This window comes from Macaca thibetana, chromosome 12 (genome assembly GCF_024542745.1).
Source record: "Macaca thibetana thibetana isolate TM-01 chromosome 12, ASM2454274v1, whole genome shotgun sequence".
Lineage (NCBI taxonomy): Eukaryota > Metazoa > Chordata > Mammalia > Primates > Cercopithecidae > Macaca > Macaca thibetana.
This window is the reverse complement of record NC_065589.1, coordinates 25,908,252-25,922,801: the sequence shown is the minus strand read 5'-3', so window position 1 is coordinate 25,922,801 and position 14,550 is coordinate 25,908,252. Positions and strand designations below refer to the sequence as shown.

General features: G+C 46.5%; 1 pseudogene; it reads right to left on the bottom strand.

Moving 5' to 3' along the window:
* Nucleotides 1-13,006: 13,006 nt before the first annotated feature.
* On the bottom strand, nt 13,007-14,298 carry LOC126932294 (60S ribosomal protein L31-like; annotated as a pseudogene).
* Between the last annotated feature and the right edge of the window lie 252 nt (nt 14,299-14,550).

The window sequence follows — 14,550 nt, the reverse complement described above, 5'->3', positions numbered from 1 at the left end:
TCTGAAAAGAAGCAGAGTAGAAATGAAAAAGAATCATTCAAAGGATGAGGAGTTGAGTGTTTGGAGGGGCAGTTACACTTTCCACCCCTTAAACACTGGGAAAACAACAAGAGTTGCAGCACCCCTAGAGATTCCAGAGAGTTCTGGACTGCACTGGAAGTGCATGGAAGCTGAGTGGGAGGGGGAGGAAAGTGGTGCCTAAAAATACTCCACGAGGGAGGACTTATGAGGTCATTTCCCCACGATACTCTGTCTACCCTGGCCAGACTCTGACCGCAGCCCCAGGGCCAGCTCTGAGTACAGTCATCCGAACAGGGCAAGAGCTTAGGAACGGGTGTTGACGGATGGCAGCTTGAGAGGGACAAGGGGAACCTGGAGAGCATTCAGAGAAAGGACCCAGAGGTGATGAAATGGCTGGAAACTAGAGCTTGGTGGCAAGGTCAAGGGATTGGGACTGGCTCCACCTGGAGAAGAGAGGGAGGGCAAGTGAGGGGTTAGGGAAGAGACTTGCTCCCCAGTGCTCAGGCCCTGGCTCTTCTCCGGCCTTGCTAAGGATGGAATTAGGGTCACAGTGCAGCTTTGCTCTTGAGGATGGACTGAGTTCCTGGAGCGTTAGAAACCCTATAGCAAGGGGTAGCTACATTTTCAGATTATCAGCACAATCACCCCCTTCTGTAATTGAGAGTGACTAACACTCACAGCCACTGCAGCTAACAGATCCCTAAAGCCCTTGGGGCCTGGAAGAATGACTCATGGTGCTTCAGACAGCTGGCCTGGCGGGGGGTGGACACAGGTTTGAACAGTTGGAACACATGCCTGCTATGCATCAATCACTCTCACTCTGTTGCCCAGGCTACAGGGCAGTGGTGCGATCATAGCTCACTGTAGCCTTGAACTCTTGAGCTCAAGTAATCCTCCCACCTCAGCCTCTGAGTAGCTTGTATTCCAGGTGGGAGCCATTGCGCCCTGTCTGAAGCCCCCTACTTTTACACTGGACCCATGAAAGGAGGACTGGAGTGAGGTTGGAGGGGGTGGGTATAGTCTTGTTCAGGCGGAAGAAACTAACTCATACTTCTGGGTCACCTTCCGTGTGCCAAGAACTTTATGTGGGTGGCCTCATTTAATTTTTACAATAATCCTGTCGGGGAAGGAGGAAAGAAACTGTTCTTTCCATTTTACAGATTAGGAGATCAAGCAAAAAGAGATAAAGCTTGTACCCAAACTCACCTAGTTTCAATTGAGAGTGGTACAGTTGAGACCTGACCAGGCAGGTCTAATTCCAGAGCTCTCCTGCAGTTGATGAGGGAAATCTAGAGACATAGTCAGATTTTTCATCTGGCCCCAGGGCTCTTCAGACAAAGGTGCCCAGGAGCACATCCTTAGGTCAAGCTCACCTTCTGACTCTCAGAGTCCACATCTAAATTTAGAGAAGGCCAGTTCAGAGATTCTCCAGTACCCTTCCCATGTCTTATCTTTGGAGAGTCCAACTTGGAGCATCTCTGAGTTTCCCCTAGGTGGAGAGAAAAGCTACGTGGGGAGGAGAGATGCCGTTTATGTGTCTCAAAGTGGTGAAAGAGATACAATCCCCAAGCTTGGATTTGCAATTGGTGTCTGGTTGCCTTGGCCTGGAATCTGAACCTGAACCATTTTCCATGGGAGAATTAGCTAAACAATCCAGCCCACAAAGGGAGCAGCTCTGATATGTTGGTGAACAAGCTCAGAGAGGTGGGGGGCCATGGGGGTGCACAGAGTTGAGAGGGGAGGGAGGAAGGCTACTGGCAAAAAGCCGACCTTCTCTTATCTTGCTGCCCGCAGAGTCAGCCTTTGCTTGGGAACCTGGCGAGGAGGCTGGTCTGATTTCCCTGTGGTCTGAATGGTGGGAATTTTTTTGGTGGCAGATTATATTTTCCTGAGGTGGTTTGAGTTACACCTACCCCATTTCATTTAATTAGGCTGGTGCTGCTGTCTATTGTGTCTCCTGGGCCTTCTTGCATGAATAAATAGTAACATGTTTGTTTTCTTTCGGGTGGGGTACTTTTTAAAAAACGGTGGGGTTGGAAAAAGTGGGGAGGTCCTCAGGAGGGATGATGAAGTCATCAGGAAAGAAGTTAGAGGTAAATGTTCACCCCGTGGAGCTCAATAACTCCTTTCCCCCTACCTCTGAGGCCCACTTGTGTACAATGTATTCAGAGCCTCCTCTGTTTTCACTTCTGTTCCCAGCCAGGCTTGCTTTCTCTTTGCAGTCTGCCCGGGAATCAGGCTTTCCTCCTCCAGGCCTACTGGCCTCCCCTCATCCCTTCTCATTTTACTGTAGTTTTCCATCCAGCTCCCTCCTTCTCTCTCTTTCTCTCCATCTCTCTCTAGCTTCTGGCTACTCCAAGATCATTAACAAGCAACCATGGAATATTATGCAGCCAGGGAAAGAATATAGGAACTCTATACATGTCCATATGTAATGCTTGCCAAGAGATATTATAAACAGAAAATGTTGTAAATAGTATGCCCTCTGTGTAACAAAGAGATGCTTACATGTGCACATAATATTTCTGGAAAGACACAAGAGAACTGGATGGAGTCTGGAATAGAGTCTGGATTTGGAGATAGATCTGCTTTCATGTTGCGTTCTCAGATACTATTGACATTTTTTTATTACGTGCATGTATTACTTTTTATAATGAACATTTATAAAAGGAAAACATACTATAACATTGTACATATTTAATTACTAGATTAAGCAGTAAGTGCTGTCTTAAGAGGATGCAGGCTTGAATCCCATTTCCACCAAAATTAAGTATATGACTGTAGGTAATTTATTTAATCTTTCTAAACTTCAGTTCCCTCATCTTGTGTCTGGAATTGGTGGGTTCTGGGTCTCCCTGACTTCAAGAATGAAGCCGCGGACCCTCACGGTGAGTGTTACAGTTCTTAAAGATGATGTGTCCAGAGTTTGTTCCTTCAGATGTTCAGACGTGTCCAGTTTCTTCCTTCCGGTGGGTTCGTGGTCTCGCTGACTTAAAGAGTGAAACTGCAGACCCTCATGGTGAGTGTTACAGTTCATAAAGGCAACACATACGGAGTTGTTCCTTCTTTCTGGTGGGTTCACGCTCTTGCTGGCTTCAGGAGCGAAGCTGCAGACCTCCGTGGCGTTATAGCTCACAAACGTGGCGCGGACCCAAAGAGCGAAAGAACAAAGCTTCCACCGTGTGGAAGGTGACCTGAGCAGATTGCCACTGCCAGTTCTGGCAGCCTGCTTTTATGCCTTTATGTGACCCCACTCACATCCTGCTGATTGGTCCATTTTACAGAGAGCTGATTGGTCCATTTTGTCAGGGTGCTGATTGGTGCATTTACAAACCTTGAGCTAGACAAAAGTTCTCCAAGTCCCCACCAGATTAGCCAGACACAGAGCACTGATTGGTGCATTTACAAACCTTGAGCTAGACACAGAGTGCTGATTGGTGTGTTTACAAATCTTGAGCTAGACACAGATCACTGATTGGTGCAGTTACAATCCTTTGGCTGGACATAAAAGTTCTCCAAGTCCCCACCAGATTAGCTAGATACAGAGTGCTGATTGATGCATATACAATCCTCCAGCTAGACATAAAAGTTTTGCAAGTCCTCACCCAGCTGGCTTGGCCTAGTGGATCCCATGCCAGGGCCCTGGGCAGAGGTGCCCACCAGTCCTGCACCGCCTGCAGCACTCCTCAGCCCTTGGGAGGTTGATGGGACTGGGCGTCACACAGCAGGGTGGGGGGCGCCCGCTGGGGAGGCTCGGCCATGCAGGAGCCCACCTGCCAGGGAATGGGGGCTCAGGCATGGCGGGCTGAAGGTCCTGAGCCCTGCCGCATGGGGAGATGGCTGAGGCCTGGTGAGAATTCAAGCGAGGCGCGGGTGGACTGGCAGTGCTGGGGGACCCGGAGCACCCTCTACAGCTGCCGGCCCGGGTGTTAAGCCCCTCACTGCCCAGGGCCGGTGGCGCCAGAGGGCCACTCCAAGGGTGCCACTGGCTGAGCTCGTGCCCACCCAGAACTCGGGGTGGCCTGCGAGTGCCGCGTGCAGCCCTGGTTCCTGCCCATGCCTCTCCCGCCACACCTCCCCACAAGCAGAGGGAGTAGGCTCCGGCCTCGGCCAACCCAGAGAGGGGCTCCCATGGAGCAGTAGCAAGCTGAAGGGCTCCTCAAGCACAGCCCGAGTGGACGCGGAGGCCAGGGAGCTGGGGAGAGTGAGTGAGCGCTGCTAGTGCGTTGTCACCTCTCAATCTGTAAAACAATAACCACGCCTACTTTATGAGGTTTTTAATCTTATACTTTGCAGTGAAGGCTATTGGTTGAGCACATCACTAAATGGAAGTAAGTTTTAATTTTTGTGTGAAATTCTCCTTGAAAGTAAGTGCACAAATTATAAAAATAATTCAGACCATGGATTCTGATTTTTCCATTTAGAAAATGATATTACTAGATAATGAAAGTCTAGATTGCAAGACTGAGAGTGTTGTTTACCTGGGATTGCTTTAGAGGCTTTAGGGAAGAGGCCGAGCCTTGGGCAATGGGGAGAATTTGGTGAGGCTGGAGGTGAGGCCATTGCAGTTATGGGCAACAGTGAGGATACGGTGAAGGGAGGAAGGGACAGAGGATAGTGGTAAACAATGAGTAGATCAGTTGGGCTGGAGTAGCAGTTTGCTCTAGAGGGTGATAAATAGAGACAAAGAGGTTGGAACGGGAAGGCCAAGCCAAGGATCACACAGTACGTCCTGCAGGCAGCGGGAGGCACTGCAGGTGTAGATGAGAAAGTGGCTGGGTTATCTTTTGCACGGTATGCAGTGGCATGAAACAATCTTTTGTTATGCTCACAAATTATGTGACTCAGAGATTTGGACTGGGTATAGCAGGAATGATTTGTCTCTACTCTCCAATGTCTGGGGCTCCAGCTAGAAGACTGGAAAGTTGGTGACGACTTGATGGCTGTGGCTGGTGTCATCTGAAGGCTTGTTTACTCACTTGTTTGCAGTTCACACTGCAGTCGACTGAGTCCTCTGCTGTATCTGCCTCCCAGACACATGTCCATGGCATCTCCATGTAGGCTGGGCTTCCCCATAACACAGAGTCTGGGTTCCCAGGGCAAGCGTTTTGAGAGACCCAGGAAACTGTAATGCCTTTTCCAACACAGCTTCAGAAGTCATGTGCTGACTCCACTCATTAAGACAGTTGCAAAATCTTGCCCAAGTTCAAGGGGAGGGGAAGTAGAATCCCCCTGTTGGTGGAGGAACAGCACATGGGACCAGAAATACTGCTGTGGTCACCTTTGCAAAATACTTGCAGAATATTTGATGTTTGTCTTTCTGTGCCTGGCTTATTTCATGCAACATAATGTCCTCCAGTTCCATCCATGTTGTTAGAAATGACAGGATCTCATTCTTTTTTATGGCTGACTAGTCATTGTGCTTAGATACCGCATTTTCTTTATCTGTTTGTCTGTGGATGGATGCTTAGGTTGTTTCCAAATCTTGGCTATTGTGAATAGTGCTGCAATAAGCGTGGGAATGCAGATATCTCTTTGATATACTGATTTCCTTTCTTTTAAACATATACTTAGCAGTGGGATTGTTGGATCACCATAGTGGCTGTACTAATGTCAGTCTGACAGAGAGTGTCATGAAAAAAGCCATTAATTCAAAACGAATATGTATTGAGGCTGCTCTGGTAATGGAGTAGCCATTCTTTATTCCTTTACTTTCTTGATAAACTTGCTTTCACTTAAAAACAAACAAACAAACAAAACACATATGTATAGAGCATCTGCTATGTGTTAGGTACCCTGCCCCTGTGAGAGCCTGGGGAGATAGTGATGAGAAAAAACAAATATGATTCCAACTCCTAGAGGTGACAGCCTGGTAAGGAGGCCAACTTGAATCAAATCATCACATAAAAAGTATAAAATCTCAACTATGGTAACTCCTGGAGAGGAACATGGGACTATGAGTTCCTATAACAGGGTATGTTTTTTATTTTGTTTTTAATTTTTATGGGTACATAGTAGGTATATATATTGATGGGGTACATGAGATATTTTGATAATGTGTAACAATCCTATCAGGGTAAATGGGGTATCCATCGCCTCAGGCATTTATCCTTTCTTTGTGTTATGAGCATTCCAATTATACTCTGTTATTTTAAGATGTACAATAAATGATTGTTGACTGTAGTCACCTCTTGTGCTATTAAATGCTAGATTTATTCATTTTATATTACTTTATTTTTGTACTCATTAACCAGTCTCACCCCATACCCCACCCATCCATTGCCCTTCCCAGCCTCTGGTAACCATCATTCTATTCTCTGTCTCCATGAGTTCAATTGTTTTAATTTTTCACTCCCATGTATGAGTGAGAATATTTGATGTTTGTCTCTCTGTGCCTGGCTTATTTCATGTAACATAATGTCCTCCAGTTCCATCCATGTTGTTAGAAATGACAGGATCTCATTCTTTTTTATGGCTGACTAGTACTCCATTGTGCTTAGATACCACATTTTCTTTATCTGTTTGTCTGTGCATGGATGCTTAGGTTGCTTGCAAATCTTGGCTATTGTGAATATTGCTGCAATAAGCATGGGAGTGCAGATATCTCTTTGATATACTGATTTCCTTTCTTTTCAGCGTACACTTAGCAGTGAGATTGTTGGATCACCATAGTGGCTGTACTAATGTGCACCAACAATGTATGAGGGTTCCCCTTTCTCCACATTCTCACCAGCATTTACTATTGCCTGTCTTTTGGATAAAAGCCATTTTAACTGGGGTGAGAGGAAATCTCATTGTAGTTTTGATTTGCATTTCTCTGATGACCAATGATGTGGAGCCTGTTTTCGTATACTGTTTGCCATTGTTTGTCTTCTTTTGAGAAATGTCTATTCAGTTTTTAGGCCCATTTTTTAATGTGATTAATAGGTTTTTTTTCCTGTCCAGTTGTTTCAGCTCCTTACATATTCTGGTTATTTTATCCATTGTCAGATGGAGGAGTGTGGATTTTAGAGTCAGACACAGACAGAAAGGGTTCCCTGAGGAAGTGATGTTAGGGTGAAGAATTAAGGATGATAGACGTGGAGTAAGTAGATTAGGAAGGAAGAGGGTTCTCCATTCAAAGATCCAATGGCAGGAGGGAGAAGGTACGTGTGATGATTACTTGTATAGTCCTGATGAGGGAGGACAATGGCAATGAGAATAAATAGCCATGGAGAAGTGACAGAGAAATTTTGAAGAAAGTACCAGCTGATTGAGTATGGGGGACTTAGGAGAGGTGAAGAATCAGATGTTTCTGTGAAGTGTCAGGTCAGGATAACGAGGATGGTGCTACCATGAACTGGGGTCAAGAAGTCAGAAAGAGGGTGATTTGGTGAGAGAGAAATTGTGTTCAGGCTGAGAGATGTTGAATCTCAGGCAGTTGTGATATAAAATAGCAGAAATCTGGGTAGATAGTTGGCTTGTCTGATCAAGTAAGGGATAGAGCTATGGCTTTTGGAGTAACTGTTGTAAAACTGAGGGTGGAAGCCATGAGAAGTTAGGTTTGCAAGGAAGAGAAAGCAGGATATTCAGAAAGGACTGGACTTTAGCACATGCCCATGTTTAAGGGGAAAGAGGAGGAAGGGAAGGCAAAGAAGAGGATAACGAGAAATAGGGCAGAGTTCATCTGGAAAGTCCAAGAATGAAGACATTTCAGGAGGGGGAGGTCCACAGTGCCGTGTATGGCAGCCAGGGCAGGAAGAGCTAGTCCTGAAAGAAGGCCTGTGAGGCTTGATGGCTTGGTGAAGGGTTTTTCCCAGGGTTCTACAGACAGAAAGAGGCAAAAAAGAGTAAGTTAGGGTGGAGAGGGTGGTGAGGATGTGGAAGGAGGTGATGGAAGTGACTGGATGACTTTGGCAGTGGGAGGAAGAAGCAAGTGATGAGGTGAAAGAGGCAATGGCAAGGTCATGGGAGACTGGTCAAGATTTTGACGCACAACTCTCATGGGAAGATTAAGGCGATGGAGCTGGAAACTGCTGGAGAAGGAGTGAGGCTTTGTTGAGGTCAATTTCTTTAGGACTTTGGCATCTTCTTTTGGTTAAAGAGCTCCCTGTTTATTTTTAAGATGGTGACCCCAAAGGGTCATGGTTAGGAAAATTTCATCAGCTGGAGGGAAGTGTACTCAGAAGGGGTTGATTTGTGCTTGCTTTTTCTTTTCTTTTCTTTCCCCTCTCTCTCCTCCCCGCTTCCCTTTCCCCACCTTCTCCTTCCCCCACTTCCTCTCCGTTCCTGTCCCCTCCCCTCCCTTCTCCTCTCCTCTCCTCCCCCTCCTCCCCTCCCCCCCCTCCTCTCCCCTCCCCTCCCCTCCCCTTCCCTTGCTTTCAACAGTCTGTCTCTGTTGCCCAGGTTGGAGTGCAGTGGTGTGAACACAACTCACTGTAGCCTCACCCCCTAGGCCCAAGTGAACCTCCTGCCTCAGCCTACCACCTACCTGGGACCACAGGCATGTGTCACCAAGCCTGGCTAACTTTTTGATTTTTTATAGAGACAGGGCAGATGGAGGTAGCAGTGAGCTGAGATCATGCCGCTACACTCCCGCCTGGGTGACAGAACAAGATTCTGTCTCAAAAAAATAAATAAATAAAATAAAATAGAAGAGTCAGAGAAGTTTTGTTGCCCAGGCTGGTCTCAAACTCCTGAGCTCAAGTGATCCTTCTGCCTCAGCCTCCCAAGGTGTTGGGATTACAGGTGTGAGCCACTGTTCTTGGACTGATTTGTTTTTTAAACCCATGCCTGGCCAAGCAATTAGTGTAAGATTGTGTCTGGAAACAACTAGTCCATATAGAATTTTGCCTCAAGATTCCCTTGTACTGAAGAAAAAAAGAACTTTAAAAAGCCCTCCAAAGAACTCTCATGTGCTCCCATCAGAGTATTTACAACATTCTGTTGAAATGACATGTTTACATACCCTTCTCTCTTAGCAAGGCCTCATGTTCTCCAGGGCAGGGACTGCACCTTATTGTTCTTAGATTGCCAGAACCCAGCACCGGACCTGGTGTGCCAGGGCCTCTCAGAGGTCAAGAGAGGTCACGGCCTCTTCCATTTTCGAGGACTCCGACATCGATTGAAAATGGACCCAAGGACAAAACAAGGTTATAAAAATCACAATATAATTCAAACGATAACTGGAATAAGTTAACAGTCTTACTTCACTTACATAAAAATGAAACATATTTATGCTATTCATAATTACAGGTTTATGGAAAAAACCTTATCTGCAGTGAATAGTCTTCTTTCACTTCTGCTGATCTGTGTGGCTGTGCAAAATCACACCAGGAGATGATGTTGGCACATATATCTGAGGCTGGTAGGGCTATGACATGGAGGCCAGCAGCCCTCTCACCACAGCAGCCTTTCCAATCATCCCTCCCAACCCTGCCTGGCACGCAGCTGGGCAGGGTGGCATACAAAGGGCGCTCAATATGTGCTGCTTCCTGGACTTGAACCACACTATTCATGGATATCTCCTCGGATGTCTCCTTCACAGTTTTTAGTTCTTTGCTTGAATGTTCCCTCTTTGGAATGTCCTTCTCTGACTCTTCTATTTTATTTTATTTATTTATTTTTTTGAGACAGAATCTTGCTCTGTCACCCAGGCGGGAGTGTACTGGCATGATCTCAGCTCACTGCTACCTCCATCTGCCAGGTTCAGGCGATTTTCCTGCCTCAGCCTCCCAAGTAGCTGAGATTACAGGCTCCTGCCACCACACCTGGCTAATTTTTTTTTTTTTTTAGTAGAGATGGGGTTTCACCATGTTGGCCAGGCTGGTCTCGAACTCCTGACCTCAGGTGATCTGCTCGCTTTGGCCTCCCAAGGTGCTGGGATTACAGGACTCTTCTATTTTAAATTGCAGTGCTTCCCATTCCCCTGTACTCTCTAACTCCATTCCCAGCTTTATTTTTCTCCACTGTACTTATGGCTACCTACATTTGCCATGCTTTGTTCATTTAATTGTTTCTTGTTTGTTGTCCCCTTCTAGAATGTGAACTCCCTGAAGACATGGAGTTTTGATCCTAGAATGAGGGCACTTGACTTGTAGTTTCCTAGGGCTGCTGTAACCAAGTATCACACCTTAAACAACAGAAGTGTGTTGTCTCCCAGTTCCAGTGGCTAGAAGTCTGAAGTCAAGGGGTTGACAGGCTTAGTTCCTTCTCAGGGCTGAGAAGGAGAATCTGTCCTAGGCTTCTCTCCTAACTCCGAGTAGCCTTAGACATACCTTGGCTTATATTTGTCATTCTTCCTGTGTCTTCACATCATCTCCCCTCTGCATGACTCTGTCCAGATTTTCCCTGTTTTATAAGGAGGTCAGTCATATTGGATTAGGGCCTGCACTAATGACTTCATATTAACTTGGTCATCTGCAAAGACCCTATTTCCAAATAAAGCCACATTCACAGGTCTTGGGGGTTAGGATTTCAATATGTTTTTGGGGGACACAATCCATAATAGTACTCAATAAATATTTGTTGAATAAACAATAAGGTCACTTCCTTAGGAAGAAAATAGACCATTTGAAGGTAGATATCATCTTGATATACCATTGATGAACATGGGACAGGCATCTGCAGAAGACAGAGAAGGGACCGATGGAGAGAGGTGGCTCCCTGGAGCTGGCGTGGCTGAGACTGCAGAGGGGAATCAAGGTAGGGACTCTCTGCAGCCAGTTTGCAGTGCAGGTGCTCTCACTCAGAAAAGCAGACACCAGGGCAGGGCTCAGAGGAACCTGGAGGGGCCAGGGCAGCGACAGAGTGCTCTGCAAGGAGGTCCAAAGCCAGAGACAAAGGCTGGGGAGCCACATGCAGACAGAGATCAAGAAAGCAGGTTCTAGGAGAGTCTGGAACCTCCACCAGCCTTGGTGGAGCAGAGAGGGTCCGTTTTTCTCTTGGGCTAGAAAGATGAGCAGCTTGGTTTAATGTCCCACCTGGGTCACAGGTGAGAATGAGAACTGAGAGCACTGTGTGTGATCTTGGGCTACGTGGTGGTAGAATTCTGGGCCATGTGACCTACTGCTTCTAGGTGTTAGCATGTTACTTTCTCTTCCCTTGGCCTCTTTTTTCTTTCGATTGAAGTTACTTTAGAGCATTCCAACTTTTTCTTGGTTGAGAAATTCCTTTTCTTTCCTTCCTTCCTTCTTTCTTTTCTTTTCTTTCTTTCTTTTTTTTTTTTTCTGAGACAGAGTCTTATTTTCTCAGAGTCACCCAGGCTGGAGTGCAATGGCATGATCTCAGCTCACTGCAATCTCCACCTCCTGGGTTCAAGCAATTCTCCTGCCTTAGCGTCCGCGTAGCTGGGATCACAGGCACCAGCCACCACACCCAGCTAATTTTTGTATTTTTAGTAGAGATGGAGTTTCACCATGTTGGCCAGGCTGGTCTCAAACTCCTGAACTCAGGTGGTCTGCCTGCCTTGGCCTCGCACAGTGATGGGATTAGAGGCATGAGAAATTCCTTTTCTAAGGAGAAAGGGAATTGCTGATGGTGGTGCCAGCTGGGGAAGAGAGGGTGAAGGCTTCACGTGGCAAGGCAGCAGCCAGCCCAGCATGAGAGGCAAAGGAACTGGGAGCAGATATTCATAAACTCAGGAGGGGGCAGACCTGTTGGCCTGACCACCGAGCCTTTCCTAGTTGAGTCTTTAATTCACGGAATATACAGCCAGAAAAAAATAGCTCATCCTTGGCCTCCTGCTGATGTAATGTCACTGGATCAACAAAGTGGTTACACACAGGCAGTCACACAGGCACAGACTCAGAGTGTGCAGGGCAATGGAACTTTAATTCAGTATATGGAGCAAATAGAGATCACCTCCCAGCAGTGTCTAGACCCTGGGGATACAGAGGTAAGCCTGCAACTCAGGAGAGGAGCCAGGCATGTCGACTAAAGTTTGGTGTAATGGAGCAAGTGTCGAATGAAATACTGAGGTTGCCTGTATTCATTTTCCAGGATTGCTCTAACAAAAAACCAAAGTATGAGTGGCTTTGAACAGCAGAAATTGATAGATTGTTCTGGAAGCCAGTCAAAAAGGTGTCAGCAGGGCCATACTCTCTCTGAGGGGCCTCAGGGAGAATCTTTCCTTGCTCTTCTTAGCCTCTGTGTTTTCCGGCATCCGTGGTGTTCACTGGCTTGTGGCTGCATCACTCCAGTCACATGGCCATCTTCTCTCTGTGTGTTTTCACATGGTCTTCCCTCAGTGTGTATCTGTCCCTGTATCCATGTATCCCCATTTTATAAAGGTACTGGTCCTATTGGACTAAGACCCACCCTAATGACATCATTTTAACTTGATTACCTCTGCAAAGACCCTGTTTCCTTCCTTCCTTCCCTCCCTCCCTCCTTTCTTTCTTTCACTCTCTCTTTTCCTTCCTTCCTTCCTTCCTTCCTTCCTTCCTTCCTTCCTTCCTTCCTTCCTTCCTTCCTTCCTTCCTTCCTTCCTTTCTTTCTTTCTTTCTTTCTTTCTTTCCTTTCTTTCCTTTCTTTCTTTCTTTCTTTCTTTCTTTCTTTCTTTCTTTCTTTTTTTTTTCTTTCTTTTCTTTCTTTCTTTTTTTTTTTCTTTCTTTCTTTCTTTTTCTTTTTTCTGCTTTCCTTCCTTCCTTTCTTTTCTCCTTCCTTCCTTCCTTCCTTTCTTTCCTCCTTCCTTCCTTCCTTCCTTCCTTCCTTCCTTCCTTCCTTCCTTCCTTCCTTCCTTCCTCCCTTCCTCCCTTCCTCCCTTCCTCCCTTCCTCCCTTCCTCCCTCCCTGCCCCGTCTCTCTCTATTTCCTTCTTTTCTTTTCTTTCTTTTTTCTTTTCTTTTCTTTCTTTCTTTTGAGATGGAGTCTCACTCTGCCACCCAGGCTGGAATGCAGTGGCACAATTTTGGCTCACTGCAACCTCCGCCTCCCGGGTTCAAGCAATTCTCCTGCCTCAGCCTCCTGAGTAGCTGGCATTGCAGGAGCCTGACACCAACCATGCCCGACTAATTTCTGTATTTTAGTAGAGACGGGGTTTCACCATGTTGGCCAGGCTGGTCTCAAACTCCTGACCTCAGGTAATCTGCCCACCTCGGGCTCCCAAAGTGTTGGGATTACAGGTGTAAGCCACTGTGACCTGCTCACTTTTTTTTTTTTTAAGTTTATAACTTTATTTGATGTATTTGATGATCAGCAGTTAGTTCTCATCCACATTGACTGTAGGTTTCTGAAAGTCGTAACAGCTACGTAGGTAACCACAGTGTAGAGCTTATTTGGTGAATCTTTATCCCATTATGTTTTCTGGACAGCCACACACAGATACGGTATGGGATATTCCTTATTCCTTTGGCTTAGGCAGCTTTGTTGAGATGGGTATCAATGTGTACATCTGGAGTTGCCATCTGCTTCCTGGCAAATTTCTGGATCTCTTTGAGTGCCTGAGGGGCACGCCTCTTGAAGCTGACTCCATGGATGCACTTGTGAATGTCGATGGTGTATTCTTGGGTCACCACCTCGTTGATGGCAAAACGGCCCTTTTTCTTCTTGTCACCCTTCTTTGCAGAGCCATTCTGCTGGGCCCAAGTTGGAAAGGAAGAGCACCGATCTTATTTTCAAATAAGGTCACATTCTGAGTATTGGGGATTAGGATTTCTGCATGTCTTTTTGGGGGGACCCAAGTCAACCCATAACATTGCCCAGTGAGGAAGTGACTCCTCAAGGTGTTTGTATGTAATGGGCAGAGTGTTGGGGGAGGCTTACCAGGAAAATGAAGTGGAAGAAAAGGCATTCCAGGCAGGCAGAACAGTGCAGACAAGAAGACATGAAGATGAAGATTCAGGACAAGAAGAAACTGACACCTCTTGGGATCTTACTGTGTTGCCAGCACCATGTTAGATACCACATAAAAACCACCATCAAACTCTCCCCACATTGCCATTACTCCCCCACTTCACAGGTGAAAACTGATATGTGGAGATAGGAAGTGACTGGCCAAAGGTCAGCTCACAGTGTGGCACCATAGTGGAGACAAGAAGCCATACCAAGCACCCTATGTCCAGTGCCTTCTCTAAAAATACGGCATAAAGCTGAAGAGACTCAGGTCTCTTCTCAGCTGAAGAGTGTTAGGAGTAGGGCTTTCTCTTAGGGGTCCCAGATATCATTCCATGTAGATGGGTGCCTACTCCGCTACGGAATGCTCCTGGTCAGGCATTGGAGAAAGGCCTTAGGCTGACCTCTGGGTCCCCCACGACACCTGCTGACCTGCTGGAGGTTTACGAATCCAAGCAACAGCCATGGTGACCAGGCTGAGTGATTATACCACATCGGAGAACTTGGCTTACTCTGTGTCTTTGGGCATGGTCAGCTCTGCTCCTAATGAGAACAGTAGCTGTCAATTTCCTGAATGTCCATGGCCTTAAGGAAAACATGAAGCAACCAGGAGGTTCTGACTCCCCTGCTTCTGTGCCTTTGCCCAGGTGTTCATCCCCATCTGCTGCCTTCAAGCCCTAATAAACACTTGGTGAAATGGACATTCTAAGCTCCCCCA